Raw genomic sequence first — 18,225 nt, forward strand, 5'->3', positions numbered from 1 at the left:
ATACTCGAAATCATGTACAAAGAATGACGGACCGATTGACAATCTCATGTTGTACGTTTAACGTTTTTAAAGAGTACTAGAGAGTCTCAGTGTGCCCTTTATTTGTTGTACGTGATATCGAGCAGCATTCAAAGGTGCGACAAACGTTTCTCTAATCTATGTCACTTTTTACTTTTAAACGAATCATTACACGAACAGAAAAAGTTTCGAAAGTTTAGAAGTTACGTTCCCTCAAGACAATACGCTATTTCTAACTTGGGGTCTCAGGTTCGAATCCTGCCTCGGGCATGGATGTGTGTGAGTTCCTTAGGTCAGTTAGGTTTACGTAGTTCTAAGTTCTAAGCGACTGATGACCTAAGATGTTAAGTCCCATAGTGCTCAGAGCCATTCGAACCGTTTGAGCCAAACCTGTCCTCAGACAGGTATCAACTGGACGTCCACCTTATGTTTCTGTCCTGAGCATCTTCCTTCATTTGATTCCAACTTTCTCCTCTCTTCACACCAGTTAACACTCCAAACCTTCTTCATACGGTTCCCCTCTGTCCTTCTACTTTCCCCTCCACGATTTTTCTGTAGCACACAATTCCTTCCACTTCAGTATCATCCTCATCAAGTTCCTCTACTCCTAGACTGCTCAGCACCTCCTCATTTCTCATTCTGTTGAGCCACAAAAATCTGCATGTTCAGAAAAGTACAGCAGCAGAACGATAATACTTTTACTGGACTTTTCAAAAATACAAAGGACGGTAAATATACGCTCTTTCGTTCAGTTGCGCTTAACAGTACTCAAAATACGCCCTTAGGGTACCAAATATCACAAATGACCGCAATATCACCCTCAACTTCCCCCATGAACCATGGACCTTGCCGTTGGTGGGGAGGCTTGCGTGCCTCAGCGATACAGATGGCCGTACCGTAGGTGCAACCACAACGGAGGGGTATCTGTTGAGAGGCCAGACAAACATGTGGTTCCTGAAGAGGGGCAGCAGCCTTTTCAGTAGTTGCAGGGGCAACAGTCTGGAAGATTGACTGATCTGGCCTTGTAACATTAACCAAAACGGCCTTGCTGTGCTAGTACTGCTAACGGCTGAAAGCAAGGGGAAACTACAGCCGTAATTTTTCCCGAGGACATGCAGCTTTACTGTATGATTAAATGATGATGGCGTCCTCTTGGGTAAAATATTCCGGAGGTAAAATATCCCCCATTCGGATCTCCGGGCGGGGACTACTCAAGAGGACGTCGTTATCAGGAGAAAGACAACTGGCGTTCTACGGATCGGAGCGTGGAATGTCAGATCCCTTAATCGGGCAGGTCGGTTAGAAAATTTAAAAAGGGAAATGGATAGGTTAAAGTTAGATATAGTGGGAATTAGTGAAGTTCGGTGGCAGGAGGAACAAGACTTTTGGTCAGGTGATTACAGGGTTATAAATACAAAATCAAATAGGGGTAATGCAGGAGTAGGTTTAATAATGAATAAAAAAATAGGAGTGCGGGTTAGCTACTACAAACAGCATAGTGAACGCATTATTGTGGCCAAGATAGACACAAAGCCCATGCCTACTACAGTAGTACAAGTTTATATGCCAACTAGCTCTGTAGATGATGAAGAAATTGATGAAATGTATGACGAGATAAAAGAAATTATTCAGGTAGTGAAGGGAGACGAAAATTTAATAGTCATGGGTGACTGGAATTCGTCAGTAGGAAAAGGGAGAGAAGGAAACATAGTAGGTGAATATGGATTGGGGGGAAGAAATGAAAGAGGAAGCCGCCTTGTAGAATTTTGCACAGAGCATAATTTAATCATAGCTAACACTTGGTTCAAGAATCATAAAAGAAGGTTGTATACCTGGAAGAATCCTGGAGATACTAATAGGTATCAGATAGATTATATAATGGCAAGACAGAGATTTAGGAACCAGGTTTTAAATTGTAAGACATTTCCAGGGGCAGATGTGGATTCTGACCACAATCTATTGGTTATGAACTGCAGATTGAAACTGAAGAAACTGCAGAAAGGTGGGAATTTAAGGAGATGGGACCTGGATAAACTGAAAGAACCAGAGGTTGTAGAGAGTTTCAGGGAGAGCATAAGGGAACAATTGACAGGAATGGGGGAAAGAAATACAGTAGAAGAAGAATGGGTAGCTCTGAAGGATGAAGTAGTGAAGGCAGCAGAGGATCAAGTAGGTAAAAAGACGAGGGCTAATAGAAATCCTTGGGTAACAGAAGAAATATTGAATTTAATTGATGAAAGGAGAAAATATAAAAATGCAGTAAATGAAGCAGGCACAAAGGAATACAAACGTCTCAAAAATGAGATCGACAGGAAGTGCAAAATGGCTAAGCAGGGATGGCTAGAGGACAAATGTAAGGATGTAGAGGCTTGTCTCACTAGGGGTAAGATAGATACTGCCTACACGAAAATTAGAGAGACCTTTGGAGAGAAGAGAACCACTTGTATGAATATCAAGAGCTCAGATGGCAACCCAGTTCTAAGCAAAGAAGGGAAGGCAGAAAGGTGGATGGAGTGTATAGAGGGTTTATACATGGGCGATGTACTTGAGGACAATATTATGAAAATGGAAGAGGATGTAGATGAAGATGAAATGGGAGATAAGATACTGCGTGAAGAGTTTGACAGAGCACTGAAAGACCTGAGTCGAAACAAGGCTCCGGGAGTAGACAACATTCCATTAGAACTACTGATGGCCTTGGGAGAGCCAGTCATGACAAAACTCTACCATCTGGTGAGCAAGATGTATGAGACAGGCGAAATACCCTCAGACTTCAAGAAGAATATAATAATTCCAATCCCAAAGAAAGCAGGTGTTGACAGATGTGAAAATTACCGAACTATCAGTTTAATAAGTCACAGCTGCAAAATACTAACGCGAATTCCTTATAGACGAATGGAAAAACTGGTAGAAGCGGACCTCGGGGAAGATCAGTTTGGATTCCGTAGAAATGTTGGAACACGTGAGGCAATACTAACCTTACGACTTATCTTAGAAGAAAGATTAAGAAAAGGCAAACCTATATTTCTAGCATTTGTAGACTTAGAGAAAGCTTTTGACAACGTTAACTGGAATACTCTCTTTCAAATTCTGAAGGTGGCAGGGGTAAAATACAGGGAGCGAAAGGCTATTTACAATTTGTACAGAAACCAGATGGCAGTTATAAGAGTCGAGGGGCATGAAAGGGAAGCAGTGGTTGGGAAAGGAGTGAGACAGAGTTGTAGCCTCTCCCCGATGTTATTCAATCTGTATATTGAGCAAGCAGTAAAGGAAACAAAAGAAAAATTCGGAGTAGGTATTAAAATTCATGGAGAAGAAATAAAAACTTTGAGGTTCGCCGATGACATTGGAATTCTGTCAGAGACAGCAAAGGACTTGGAAGAGCAGTTGAACGGAATGGACAGTGTCTTGAAGGGAGGATATAAGATGAACATCAACAAAAGCAAAACGAGGATAATGGAATGTAGTCAAATTAAATCGGGTGATGCTGAGGGGATTAGATTAGGAAATGAGACACTTAAAGTAGTAAAGGAGTTTTGCTATTTAGGGAGTAAAATAACTGATGATGGTCGAAGTAGAGAGGATATAAAATGTAGACTGGCAATGGCAAGGAAATCGTTTCTGAAGAATAGAAATTTGTTAACATCGAGTATAGATTTAAGTGTCAGGAAGTCGTTTCTGAAAGTATTTGTATGGAGTGTAGCCATGTATGGAAGTGAAACATGGACAATAAATAGTTTGGACAAGAAGAGAACAGAAGCTTTCGAAATGTGGTGCTACAGAAGAATGCTGAAGATAAGGTGGGTAGATCACGTAACTAATGAGGAGGTATTGAATAGGATTGGGGAGAAGAGAAGTTTGTGGCACAACTTGACTAGAAGAAGGGATCGGTTGGTAGGACATGTTTTGAGGCATCAAGGGATCACAAATTTAACACTGGAGGGCAGCGTGGAGGGTAAAAATCGTAGAGGGAGACCAAGAGATCAATACACTAAGCAGATTCAGAAGGATGTAGGTTGCAGTAGGTACTGGGAGATGAAGAAGCTTGCACAGGATAGAGTAGCATGGAGAGCTGCATCAAACCAGTCTCTGGACTGAAGACCACAACAACAACAACATCACCCTCAAATTAGGAGCACTGTTCGTATCACTCGAACCAGTCCCCTGGAAACTCTAAAATCTATGTTCTCTACTCACAGCTTTCAGTCTTTTCCTTAAAGCAGACTCGTTCGCACCAAATGCAGCGGCAACTTTTGTTTGCTTCCTCCATTTTCAATTCGTTGTCTGGCCTCATTGAGCACCTCTTCGAGTATAGATGAGCTTCCTTCCTAATTTTCTTTCTTAATTTGTAGCCATTGAGAAACAAAACCTATTCTTCGCACTCCACAGCGCGCTCAAGAGGTACAAATTTGCAGTTGTGCCCTAAAGAGAGACCGAGTGAGGTAGCGCAGTGGTTAGCACACTAAACTCGCATTCGGGAGGGCGACGGTTCGAACCCGCTTCCGGCCATCCTGATTGAGGTTTTCCGTGATGGCCGTTATCGTGTGCGGAGATCCGTTGTGAGCGGTACCTGACAAGTGCTGTCCAGGGAATCGACATTCCAAGGCTCTGTGATGGTGTGAAGAGGCTTCTTTGTTGATAGCCATACGGATCTTGTCGTTGTCCACGGTCTCCCAGCCACCAGGCAATACATCGAACAGATCTTGATGGAGCATGTGGTGAACGCTGCCTACTGTCGTATACCTAACTCCCTTCTAATATCAGGACCGGCGTTCTACATCTACATGTACATCATACTCCGAAAGCATGGTCTGTGGCGGAGGGTACTTTCGGTACCACTATCTGATCCCTCCAACCCTGTTCCACTAACGAATAGTGTGCGAGAAGAATTATTGTCGGTAGGCCTCTGTATTGTCCCTAATTTCTCGAATTTTCTCTTCGTGGTCAATACGCGAGTTGTATGTGGGGAGAAGTAACATTCTATCCGACTTCTCCTGAAAAGTGCTGTCCCGAAATTTGAGTAGTGACGTCTGCCAGTGAAGTTCGTTTAGAATCTCCGTAACGCTCTCTCTCCAGCTAAACGATCCCGTGACGAAACGTGCCGCTCTTCGTTGGATCTTCTCTATCAGTCCTACCTGTCAGGGATCCCAGACAGATGAACAGTACTCAAGAATCGGTCGAATAAGCACCTTGTAAGCCACTTCCTTTGTGGATGAGTTACATTTTCTTAAGATTTTTGCGATGAATCTGTCTTGTGTCTGCTTTTCCCACACTCTGTTTTATATGGTCATTCCACTTAAGGTCGCTCTGGCTAGTTACGCCTAGATATTTTACGGCAGACGCTATCTCCAGCTGTTTGTCACCAATAGTGTAGCTGTACAGTAGTGGATTTCTTTTCCTATATATATGATATATGACACATTTACGTTCAGGGTCAACTGCCAGAGTCTGCACCATTCATCGATTCTCTGCAGGTCGTTTTGCAAATTCTTACCATCATCGCTACTTTGGTATAGACAACTGCATCATCTGCGAATAGCCTTAAAGAGCATCCGACACTTTCTACTATATCGTTTATACAGTATATATTGTAAACAGCAACGGTCCTACCACACTTCCCTGTGGTATTCCGGATATTACCTTTACATCTGCCAATTTAGTTCCGTAAAGAGCGACGTGTTGAGTTTTATCTGCAAGAAAGTCTTGAATCCAATGGCAGGTCTGCTTCGATACTCGGTAAGCTCGTATTTTTTTCATTAAACGGCAATGCAGGACGGTGTCAAACGCCTTACTGAAATCAAGGCTGACCCAGCAGGTATGTCTTGTGAATCTGACCTCAACCCCATCGTGCCTGTATGGGACACGCTTGACAGGTACGTTAGTGGTCGTCCTGTTCCACCACAACTGTGTAAGAACTCTTATTGAAAAATGGAAACGGATACCACAGGGTGACCTCGGTAGGCGTCAGACAATGATAGACGCTCACGGAGGGCATATCCTTTACTGAAAGTGTCAGTGAAATGCACCCAGGATAACTGGATGAATGATTGTTACCACTTTGTTTTCGACGCGCGTCCAACATTACCGTTGTAAACTAACGAGGATGTAACGATGTTTTGTTGTGAAACGAATTTTTGAAAGATAAAGGTCTAAATAGGTAACATAGCCAGTCCACAATTACTGCTCAGTAGAGTACGGCAGACGTTCAAAGTCGCATATAGCCTTAATTCCTTTGAACAGTTTATAAGTACAATCAGTGTCATTAATCAATTAATCATCCGCTCACAAAGATAACATAACAGCACTTTGTGGGCCAATTACAACTGAGGTTGCTGAGGATGGCAGCAATTTAAGACACAGCACAGTTGTCACGAAGTGTTCCGAATGGTGTCGACTTTTAACGATCAGTACTTATGGACCGGCGGCCAACTTACCGCGCATTTGTTACAGCTACTCTACTGGGGGCTCGTAACACACTAATTTGTATGGCGCGCGGCGTAGCCGCTCGGTTTGGGGCGCTGTGCCACGGTTCGCGCGGCTCACCCCGTTGGATGTCCGAGTCCTCCCTCGGTCATGGGTGTGTGTGTTGTCCTTAGTGTAAGTTAGTTTAATTGAGATTAAGTAGTGTGCAAATCTAGGGACTGATGACCTCTGCAGTTTGCTCCCACAGGTACCTACCACCACCACGACCACTGCTTTATGCATGTTACCAATTAATATTAACGTCGATAGATATACTGCACGAGGTCTCGCCCCACAATATCAGTTTCCGTTCCTGAGCAAAAAAATTTAATGACCACTGCTCCAACACAACCTCAAAGTCTCGCGGTCGTCGATTTTTTCAACTTTTATTTTCTGTTTACTTCCTTTTTTCCTTCTTCTTCTTCTTCTTGTTCTTCCAAGCAAGGCTTAGGTCCTAGTGATCTATTCCAACTTCACAGAATCTATTTTCCTCTTTTTCTCTGTTTTCTCACCGTTCTACTTCCAACTGGCTTTAACTATTCGCTGCGTTTGCTTGTATTCTTCCACTCTTACGTTCTAAATGGCCTGTCCTCTTCTTAATGTAATGGTATTTTATTCTTTAGATTATTCAACGTGCACAACTTTGCTTCCGCCATTTTCCCCAACATTTGAGGCTTTAATGAAACAAATTGGTTACACGTGTATCATTTAAAGTATTTTCCATCGCTGGCCACTACTTTCTCCCATCTTTCGGGCAGTGTACGAATCCCGCGTCGAAAAAATTGTTCATCTTTTGAAGCGATCCACGAATCGATCCAATTTGTGACTTCTTCATGAGATGGGAAGTGTTGGTCAGCCAGGCCATGCGCCATTGATCTAAACAGCTGATAGTCAGAGGGAGCAATGTCTGGAGAATACGGCGGGTGGAGTAGGACTTCCCATTTTAACGTTTCCAAGTACGTTTTGACCTCTTTTTCAACGTGGAGTGGAGCGTTGTCGTGCTGCAAAATCACTTTATCGAGCCTCTCGCTGTATTGCGGCTGTTTGTCTTTTAATGCTCTACTGATACGCATCAATTGCGTCCGATAACGAGAACCTGTGATTGTTTCACTTGGTTTTAACACCTCACAGTACACGACGCCGAGCTGATCACACCAAATGCAGAGCATGATCTTGGAGAAGTGAATATTCGGTTTGGCCGTCGACGTGGAAGCATGACCGGGATATACCGATGATTTTTTGCGTTTAGGGTTATCGTAATGAACCCATTTTTCGTTCCCGGTCGCAATGCTATGCAGAAGTCACTTCCGTCAGTACCTCTGAAGCAACTGTTCACAAACACACAAACGCCGTTCAACGTCTCTTGGTTTCAGCTTAGATGGCACCGACGTTCCTTCTTTCTGAATCACGCCCATAGCCTTGAGACATTTCGAAATAGCTTGCTGTGTCACTCCCACTAATCGTGCCAATTCTTCTTGAGTTTGACGCAGGTCTTCACTCATCAATGTCTTCAATTCTGCATCTTCGAAAACATTCTCTCTTCCACCACTATGCCGGTCTACGACGTTAAAATCACCGTTCTTGAAGCGTTGAAACCACTCACGACACGTTCTTCCACTAATACCGTCCTTGCCGTACATTCCTGAGAGCATTCAAATAGACTCGGCCGCTGTTTTCTTCATACTGAAACAAAACACTAACACCTTCCGCAAATGACGTGAACTAGACTCGTAAACTGACATTTTCAATCAAGAACAACTTTAGGATGCAGACACAAGTCGACTAATGTTTGAATGAGGTTATGTTGACCGAGGTCCAAGCTAACTGCCTGACGTCTGCGATCTGTTTCTTTCGACCGCTACTTACCGTTGTCGCCGCCTATCGGCAACCGGCGGAAGAAAAGTTGTACACCTTGAACATTTGCAACTATTCTGTAACCTCTTCTATTTTAAATCAAATTCGTTTAGAACATCCTCTTACAGACCTTAGAATTTTCATTTCCTCTGTATTCACGCTGCTTTTATCCTTCTCTCTTATTTTGCATTCTGGAGACAGCCATTACTTTATAGAATCTGAGGTGGGCGTCCTTCCAGGTTTTGTTTCTTAATGTTGTGCTTATGGTGCCACATCTCATTTGGAAGTTATTTAATTTTAATAAATATGTCTCTGTTATCATCAAAGGATGTATTATAACAAAGGTATGTAAAGCTAGACTTTTCAGTTACTTGGTTACTGATCATTATTTTGACCCTTATGGGATCTCTCCTAGGAAAAACACCAGGTTTGGTTTGTTTATGGTAATTTGTAGATTATATTGAGTTGAGCGCATCTGCAAGTCATGTAGCGCTCTCTAAAATCAGACTTCTGTTTTATATACACTACTGGCCATTAAACTTGCTACACCAAGAAGAAATGCAGATGATACATGAGTATTCATTGGACAAATATATTATACTAGAACTGACATGTTATTTCATTTTCACACAATTTGAGTGCATAGATCCTGAGAAATCAATACCCGGAACAACCACCTCTGGCCGTAATAAAGGCCTTGATACGCCTGGGCATTGAGTCAAACAGAGCTTGGATGGCGTGTACAGGTACAGCTGCCCATGCAGCTTCAACACGATACCACAGTTCATCAAGAGTAGTGACTGGCGTATTGTGACAAGCCAGTTGCTCTGCCACCATTCACCAGACGTTTTCAGTTGGTGAAAGATCTGGAGAATGTGCTGGCCTGGGCAGCAGTCGAACATTTTCCGTATCGAGAAAGGCCCGTACAGGACCTCCAACATGCGGTCGTACATTATCCTGCTGAAATGTATGGTTTCGCAGGGATCGAATGAAGAGTAGAGCCACGGGTCGTAACACATCTGAAATGTAACGTCCACTGTTCAAAGTGCCGTCAGTGCGAACAAGAGGTGACCGAGACGTGTAACCAATGGCACCCCATACCATTACACCGGGTGATACGCCAGTATGGCGATGACGAATACACGCTTCCAATGTGCGTTCACCGCGGTGTCGCCAAACACGGATGCGACGATCATGATGCTGTAAACAGAACCTGGATTCAACCGAAAAAATGACGTTTTCCCATTCGTGCACCGAGGTTCATCGTCGAGTACACCATCGCAAGCGCTCCTGTTTGTGATGCAGCGTCGAGGGTAACCGCAGCCACGGTCTCCGAGCTGATAGTCCATGCTACTGCAAACGTCGTCGAACTGTTCGTGCAGATGGTTGTTGTCTTGCAAAAGTCCCCATCTGTTGACTCAGGGATTGAGACGCGGCTGCCCTATCCGTTACAGCCATGCGGATAAGATGCCTGTCATCTCGACTGCTAGTGATACGAGGCCGTTGGGATCCAGCACGGCGTTCCGTATTACCCTCCTGAACACACCGATTATCAAAGTCGGAAACGAGATGGTACGCATTTCTCCTCTTTTCACGAGGCATCACAACAACGTTTCACCAAGCAACGCCGGTCAACTGCTGTTTGTGTGTGAGAAATCGGTTGGAAACTTTCCTCATGTCACCGGCGCCAATCTTGCTCTAAAAAGCTAATCACTTGCATATCACAGCATGTTCTTCCTGTGGGTTAAAGTTCGTGTCTTCGTAGTGTAGCAGTTTTAATGGCCAGTAGTGTATTATGACAAAGGTATGTAAAGCTAGACTTTTTTAGTTAGTTGGCCATTATTTTGACTCTTATGGAGTCTCTTCCTACAAAAAACATCAGCTTTGTTTTGTTTATGGTAATTTGTAGATTGTATTGAGTTGAGCGCATCTGCAAGTCATGTAACGCTCTCTGCACTCCGTTTTACCTATAAGCAACAGGTTATTTGCAAATAGCAGAGTCTTAAGAAATTCGCTGTGTCCTAAGTTACTACTTCGTGTTGGCAGCGTATCAGCTACATACGAATGGTGACGTATAATTACGCACCATCGGGAAAAAAAGCCAACAGTTCGCAGGAGGGTTTCTGTAAAGTTTGTAGGGTAGGAGACGAGATACTGGCAGAAGTAAAGCTGTGAGGACGGGTCGTGAGTCGTGCTTGGGTAGCTCAGTTGGTAGAGCACTTGCCCCCAAAAGGCAAAGGTCCCGAGTTCGAGTCTCGGTCCGGCACACAGTTTTAATCTGGCAGGAAGTTTCAGTGAGAAGGAGTTGCGCGAGATAAACGATAGGCGTGTTTCTACAACTGAAAGATGACATCTGCTAAAATTTCGCGCCAATCGCCTAAGAGTGGCGACACTATGAGGATGCCTAACGGGTTTTCCTTAAATACTCGCTGTAACCGTCTTGAGCGTTAGTTACCTTTGAGATCGGATGTAGTCAACTGACGATAGTCAAGAATTCCTTTAAGGCGACGTAGATACCGGGTGCGTATGACCGAACGGTTCTAGGCGCTTCGGTCAGGAACCGCGCTGCTGCTACGGTCGCAGGTTGGAATCCTGCCTCGGGCATGGCTGTGTGTGATGTCGTTAGGTTAGTTAGGTTTAAGTAGTTCTAAGTCTAGGGGACTGATGACTTCAGATGTTAAGTCCCGTAGTGCTTAGACCCACTTGAACGACGAAAACACCATTATGAACAGCTCACTGGATTTGAATGAGGTCGTGTGATAAGGCTACGAAAAGCTGGCTGTTGCTTCCGCGATATTGCAGTAAGTCTTGGCAGTAATATACCCACCGTAAATGATCGCTGGCGGCGGTGGTCACAGGACGTTAAAAGTCTCAAGATGCCCGAGCTCCGGACTGCCTCGAGCCACTATCGATAAGCAAGTCCATAAACGTAATTACAACGAAATGAACGCCCTTAGCTGCTTACAGGTGTTGACATACGTCAACGGGGACAGATGAAAATGTGTGACCTGACCGGGACTATAACCTGGGACCTCCTGCTTACATGGCAGACGCTCTCTCCATCTGAGCCACCGAGGACACAGAGTATAGCGCGACTGCAGGGATTTATCTCTGGCACGCCTCCCGCGAAACCCACATTCTCAACATACTGTCCCACCGCCCATTATACTCATTACTCGGGGCGCGTTGCCGATTCCCGTAAGAGTTCGGGCAGTGTTTGTGCATTCGCACAGAAGAAGAATATGGTCAAGTGGCATGTCCGAAAGAACAGATACCATCTTAGTAAACGCGCCACGAGTAATGAGTATAATGGGCGGGGGCACTACGAATGTAGTGTGGGACAATACGTTGAGAATGTGGGTTTCGCGGGAGGCGTGCCAGAGATAAATCCCTGCAGTCGCGCTATCCTCCGTGTCCTCGGTGGCTCAGATGGAGAGAGCGTATGCCATGTAAGCAGGAGATCGCGGGTTCGAGTCCCGGTCGTGGCATACATTTTCATCTGTCCCCATTGACGTATGTCAACGCCTGTAAGCAGCTAAGGGTGTTCATTTCATTGTAATTTCATTCTAACGAGCTGCATGCTCACCGATGTATACACCATAAATGTAAACGTCATGTGACTAGGGCCTCCCGTCGGGTAGACCGTTCGCCGGGTGCAAGCCTTTTTCAACTTGCTCGTCGATGGGGATGAAATGTTGGTGATTAGGACAACACCCAGTCCCTGAGCGGAGATAATCTCCGACCTAGCCGGGAATCGAACCCGGGCTTTAGGATTGACATTCTGTCGCGCTCACCGCTCAGCTACCGGGGACGGGCAGGAAGACCATCGTGTTCGGCGTATGGCTCTGGATCGTCGTACAGCGTCTTCAGCTGCAGTTTGAGCAGTGGCAGCATAGACACAGCGAACTGTTACATATCTGTGGAGGGTAGGGTGGAGGTCTGATGCATTTGCTCATGCAAGCCAGTTCTGGCTCGATGCCGATAATACGGGGTGTTCAAAAAGTCTCTCCGAAGTGCCGTGTGATAGTTAGCCGCGCGTGCCGTATGCAGCAGTGAATATACCGAAATGAAACTCAGTGAAATACAAGTTATTAATTTATTGAATATTAATTTTTACTTACAAATTTTCAACTTACATGTTGAAACTGTCCCCCCCTGTTGTTGAATACACAATTCAAATCGTCTAATCATGTAGCATTCTTTTGTAACAGAAGTAGTGAAAGTGGATATTGCACTTTTCAATTCATCGATGGAGTTTGGACGGTTTTTACAGAAAGTTGCTTTCGCTGCACCCCAGAAGAAAAAGTCAGGTGGTGTTAGGTCAGGCGATCGTGGAGGCCAAAGTTCGTGTGAAATTATGCGATCACCAAAAACATCAGCAAGCAGTGACATTGAAACGCGAGCTATATGCGCGGTTGCACCATCCTGTTGAAAATAACCGTTCAGTATTTCACTTAAAACACGTTCTCTTATGAATGGGTACAGAATATCACTGCAGAATCCTTTGGAGGGTTAATTGTTTCGTTGAAAAATATGGGACCCACAATCCGACGTCTAGAAATTGCAATCCAAACTCCTATTTTCACAGAATGAAGTGGTTCCTCATGAATACGCAATGGATTTGCAGTACTCCACATATGAGAATTCTGCGAGTTCGTGTACCCGTATAAATGAACCCACGCCACATCAGTGAAAAACGTTTCATTAAGAATATCGCTTCCATTTTGCTGAACGAAATTTTTGAACCATTGACAATAATGCAGTTTCTTGCTATGATCAGTATTTTTCAGTTCTTGCACAACTGTCACTTTGTGTGGGAAAGTTCTAATTTGTTCCTCACAGCTGTGTGGGCCGTTCCGACACTAACATCGACTTCCTGCCAGAGTTTTCTTACTGACCTGTTCGGACTCATGGACGTTTTATCGGAAATATCGAATAGTTTATCCTCAGACTAAACGCTAGGACGACCACTTCTAGGTGCATCTGTCACCGAACCCGTAATTCGAAATTTGTTAGTCAGATCTCTCACAGTATCGTGATGTGGGGGTGCTGTCTCCGGGAAAACTGAATTAAATGTTTGACGAACTGAAACTGTGTGTTTACCGCCAGCATCGAACACTTGTTCGACTAAAAACACGCGTTCTTCAATGGTTAGCATTTTAACAGTGACAAAAACGAAACAAACGAGCAAAGAAAGTAAACTTAAAACGATCACGTCAACACGTAACGACACACACCAACGATACTACTGACGCTCGCTGAGATAAATGAAACAGAGGAATGTTGGGAGAGCCCACTTGAAGGGAAGTAACACAGACAGGCGAAGAATCATACGGCATGCATGGGTAACAACCATACGGCACTGCGGAGAGACTTTTTGAACACCCCGTAGTAGAGTTTTGGTTAGAAGGAGGCCAGATGAGGGCCTGCAACCAACCTGTGGATCTACACCTGGAATTATGGCCTGGAGTGCGAGTTCGTATGGCAGCAGGAGCAGCTCTCGTGGTTATCCTACGCACCTCACTGCAAATTTGTACGTCAGTGTGGTGATCCGACCTGTTGTGCTGCCATTCATAAACGACAAAAAAAAATGGCTCTGAGCACTATGGGACTTAACATCTGAGGTCATCAGTCCCCTAAGAACTACTTAAACCTAACTAATCTAAGGACATCACACACATCCATGCCCGAGGCAGGATTCTAACCTGCGACCGTAGCAGTCGCGCGGTTCCGGACTGCAGCGCCTAGAACCGCGTGGCCACCGCGGTCGGCCATAAACGACAGTCCAGGGGTGTCTTCCAACAGGATAACGCTCGACCACATACCGCTGTTGTAGCCCAATATGCTCTACAGAGTGTCGACATGTTGCCTTGGACACCTCGATCACCCCATCAGTCCCAAATCAAGCATGCATGGGACATCACCGGAATACAACTCCAGTATCATTCACAAACAGCATTAACCGTCACTGCAATGACTGACTAAGTGCAACAAGAATGGAACTCCATCCCACAAACTGACATCCGGCACCCGTAGAACTAAGTGCAACAAGAATGGAACTCCATCCCACAAACTGACATCCGGCACCCGTAGAACACAATGCAACATGTTTGCATGCTTACATTCGAGATTCTGGACTGGTTATTAACGTACCAGCATTCCACATTTACAATGGCTTTTCTCACACATTAACTTGTGAAGCTGCAAAGTCAATCACTTAAGTGAATCTATTCCGAAATTTCATCATTCTGCATAAATTATTTCTTGGTATCGTGATTTTTCCGTCAGTATGTTTATTAAAAAGTGTTGGAGAAAGGCTGCATGCTTGTCTTACTCCTTGATTTATAGTTAATACCTACTGCTCTCTTCTTGTTTGCAGAACTACCTGTGTGCTCAAATACAGATGATAAATAATAAATATTTCTTACGTGGTAAATAAAAATTTACGAATACCACTCGTATGGAAAAGCCGCGAGTGCTAATGCGCTGCTTCCTGGACTCGGGTAGGCTCGCCGGCCCCGGATCGAATCCGCCTGGCGGCTTAACGACGGAGGCCGGTGTGCCAGCCAGCCTGGATGTGGTTTTTATGCGGTTTTCCACATCCCATTAAGTGAATACCGGTCTGGTCCACACGTCCCGCCTCAGTTACACGGCTTGCAGATATCTGAACACATTCGCACTATTCCATGGATTACACTAGATACAGACAGTTGGGGTACACTAATTCCATCCCAGGGGGTACGGGGTGGCAGCAGGAAGGGCATCCGGCCACCGCTTCAATTAAGCTTCCCAAATCCGATTAACCATGCCGACCCTGCGTCATTGCGGGAAAAAGGCACAAACAGAAGACTTGTACGATGGAAAACGATGGAGACCCGCATCAAACCAATCGACAGATTCGTCACTTAAAAAAAGAAACAAAATAAAATGAAACAGCGGAAAGATAGTCTCTGTAATAAAAATTAACATGTGATTATTAAAGAATGTCAGAACGAGAAATAAGGAGAACAGGAAAAATGACAAATGTTGGCGGTGAAAGTCCAGCGCGCTTACCCAATACAATACTTCAGACGTTGTGTAACCAGTGGAGAGGCGAGATGCAATATTTCGGCCTGAACACGTAATTTATCGCCCCGAGAACGAAGCCACTTAACTAAATAAGACGCGCTGACTTAGAAAGAGAACCGAGGAACTGATGCCTGTGTAATGTGGCAGCAGTGTTCCGGCGACTTGCGTGATGGATCGCCGTATTAACATTTCGCTGTATGACTAATTCCTTGGATGTCCGCCAGGGCACAGCGTGAAGTTCGTTCGTGAGTTCCCCAGTCGGGTTACACACCTGTTGGAGAGAATACAGGTATGTGAGAAGCGAATTCGTGAACGTAGCGGACGTGGTGGAATGTTCCCACAGCCACCACCAAGCTTTAAGTATGCCTGGCAGCTGTTCCGAAACCACTCGCATTTATTTCGTGGATGGTCTCAATTACTTCGGAAGTTTCTGGAAATGTGTTGAGCTGTTACATTTCATAAATTTCATCTAACTGCCACTGTGCCTCAACAAATTGTCCTGTCACCCCTCCCATATATAACCCACACAATGCAAACATTCCTAACGCCCCACCCCATGAGCTACGTATCTTGTCATAATTTTTTTTTTTTTTTTTTTTTTTTTTTTTTTGCTGGTTTGAAGCAGCCTGCCACGGATTCCTCATCAGTATCATCTTCTTCTCAGAGTAAAACTATCAACCAAGTGCCTGAATTATTCGTCGTGTTTATTCCAATATCTGTCTTCTTTTACAGTGTTCACCCTCTACAGCTCCCTCTAGTGCCATAGCAGTTATTACCTGAGGCCTTAACACAAGTCCTATCACGTATTTGTTCTTCTCCCCAGTGTTTTCCACATATTCGTTTCCACGAAGATCATCCTTATTTTTTTGTCTTATCGGTCCACTTAATTTTCAAACTTCTTCTATAGCACCACATCGCAAAATCTTCGATTTTCTTCATTCCGAGTTTTCCCACAGTCCATGACACACTTCCGTACGTACAATGCTGTGCTCCAGACGCACATTTTCGAGAAATTCCGTCCTCAAATTATGGTCGATGTTTGGTACTAATTAGACTTCTTTCGGTAAGGAATTCCACCTTTCTCCGAGCTAGCCTGCTTTTTATATCCTCCTTCCTTCGCCCATTATGATTTATTTTGCTTCCAACGCAGCAGAACTGCTTCACTTTGTCTACTTCATGATTCCCAAATCCGTTGTTAGTTTCTCATTGCTGTTACTCCTAATTACTTTCGTATTTCTTCGGTGTTCTTTCACTTTGCTGGCTATATCGCTTACCATGACTTCAGAAATCAGCGGGTACTCCAACAGATTCAATCATTTTTTTTTATAATTATGTACTAATATAGGTTGCAATGTATGTCAATGTATTTTAACAAAAGAATAAGAGCGGCAAATAGCTTACTATCTAAACCAATAAATATTATTTAACTTAAAATGGGCGTCTTATTATTTATTAATGCACATTTTTTTAACCTGAACTTCAAAACAGTTACCGAAAACTACTTTAAGCAACACCAAATTTTACCAATTTGTCGGTTGAGGACCCCAACTTTCCTTTTGTTAAATGATATATTCCTTTCCCACAAATCCCCCCATCCCCTTTAGCCCCCTTCTTGACCGACTTCTAGTATCGGCCCTATCTCTCTCCAATGATATCTGAATTTCTTGGTCGACTTACCGTAACGAGTGCGATATGAAAAGCCCACTGCTGGCACGTTACACTCTTATAGGTCAAACTCTTCATTATGACAGCTACAGTGACAACGAAAATACAAAAAGCAAAACGAAGAGGAGAGGAAAATTTCCATAATATGTGACTGTGCTTCAGGATAATGCCGCCCACCTCATACATAACTGGGAAAACAATCCAGCGCATTCAGACTACTGGCTTTGAGTGATCGAGCAACCATTGCGCAGAGCTGACCCAATTATGACTTTCACCTTTTTGATCCGGAGATGTAGCACCTGCATGAACACAAATATCCGTCAGATGACAAGGTTGTGGAGGTGCTGGAAGGATGCATATGCACAGTAACACAAGGGTTCTTCCAAGATGGACATATCGTTTGCTGATTTATTTAGCTTGGCAAGGGCCATTAGGCGATTAGGCCATTAGGCACCAACTAAAAGCCAATCGCATGCTCTCTAACCTGAACAATTTATTCATGTCACGAGTGATACACAGAAGAATACGGTAACATTCAGCTGCATTTGACACTAGTACGGCCAATTGGTTGTGATACCTTGGCGACATCAGTAACAACTGAAGAAGAGGAAGATAATTCGAAAGGTCTGTGGGCCATGGAAGGTAAATGGGAACGAAGAACGAAACAAGACCTGTACCGGCGGTTTGTAGAGCCACACATTGGCCGAGTATTAGGGCATTGTATGCTACAGTGGTTTGGCCACATCCTTCGAGCTGAGAGATTGTTACGGTGTCCTCCATTCTCAACTTGCAGGAAAACGCCAAGCGGGACGTCCTAGGACGCAGTAGAAGGATCGAATATTAACAACTCTCAAATAAGTGGAGCCGACAGAGGTGGAAGGTGAAGCTAGATACAGGCAACTATGGACTACCATCTGCAGTAGGTATCTCCTCTGTTGTGACTGTACTCCTGATACAAGCCACAATAAACAAATAACTCTGATTGTTAGGTTTGTAAACTTATCAGAAAAGGCAGTGGCTGCTGAAGAACGCTTTGTCGACTTTCTGAACATCACTTCAACAGCAAAAGAAACTTTGACTGAACTCCTTCTGTCGAAACTATATACATTAGGTTTCGAAATCGATGATTGCAGAGGCCAAAGTTACGATTATGGCGCA

At 44.2% G+C, this 18,225-nt stretch overlaps 1 non-coding gene across 1 annotated transcript; it reads left to right on the forward strand.

Annotated features, from left to right (window-relative positions):
• Window positions 1-10,526: 10,526 nt before the first annotated feature.
• Trnal-caa lies at window positions 10,527-10,601 on the forward strand. The gene has a single exon. It is a non-coding gene; the product is annotated as a tRNA-Leu (tRNA).
• The last annotated feature ends 7,624 nt before the right edge of the window (window positions 10,602-18,225 follow it).

This window comes from Schistocerca piceifrons, chromosome 9, assembly GCF_021461385.2.
Source record: "Schistocerca piceifrons isolate TAMUIC-IGC-003096 chromosome 9, iqSchPice1.1, whole genome shotgun sequence".
In the NCBI taxonomy this organism is placed as follows: Eukaryota; Metazoa; Arthropoda; class Insecta; order Orthoptera; family Acrididae; genus Schistocerca; species Schistocerca piceifrons.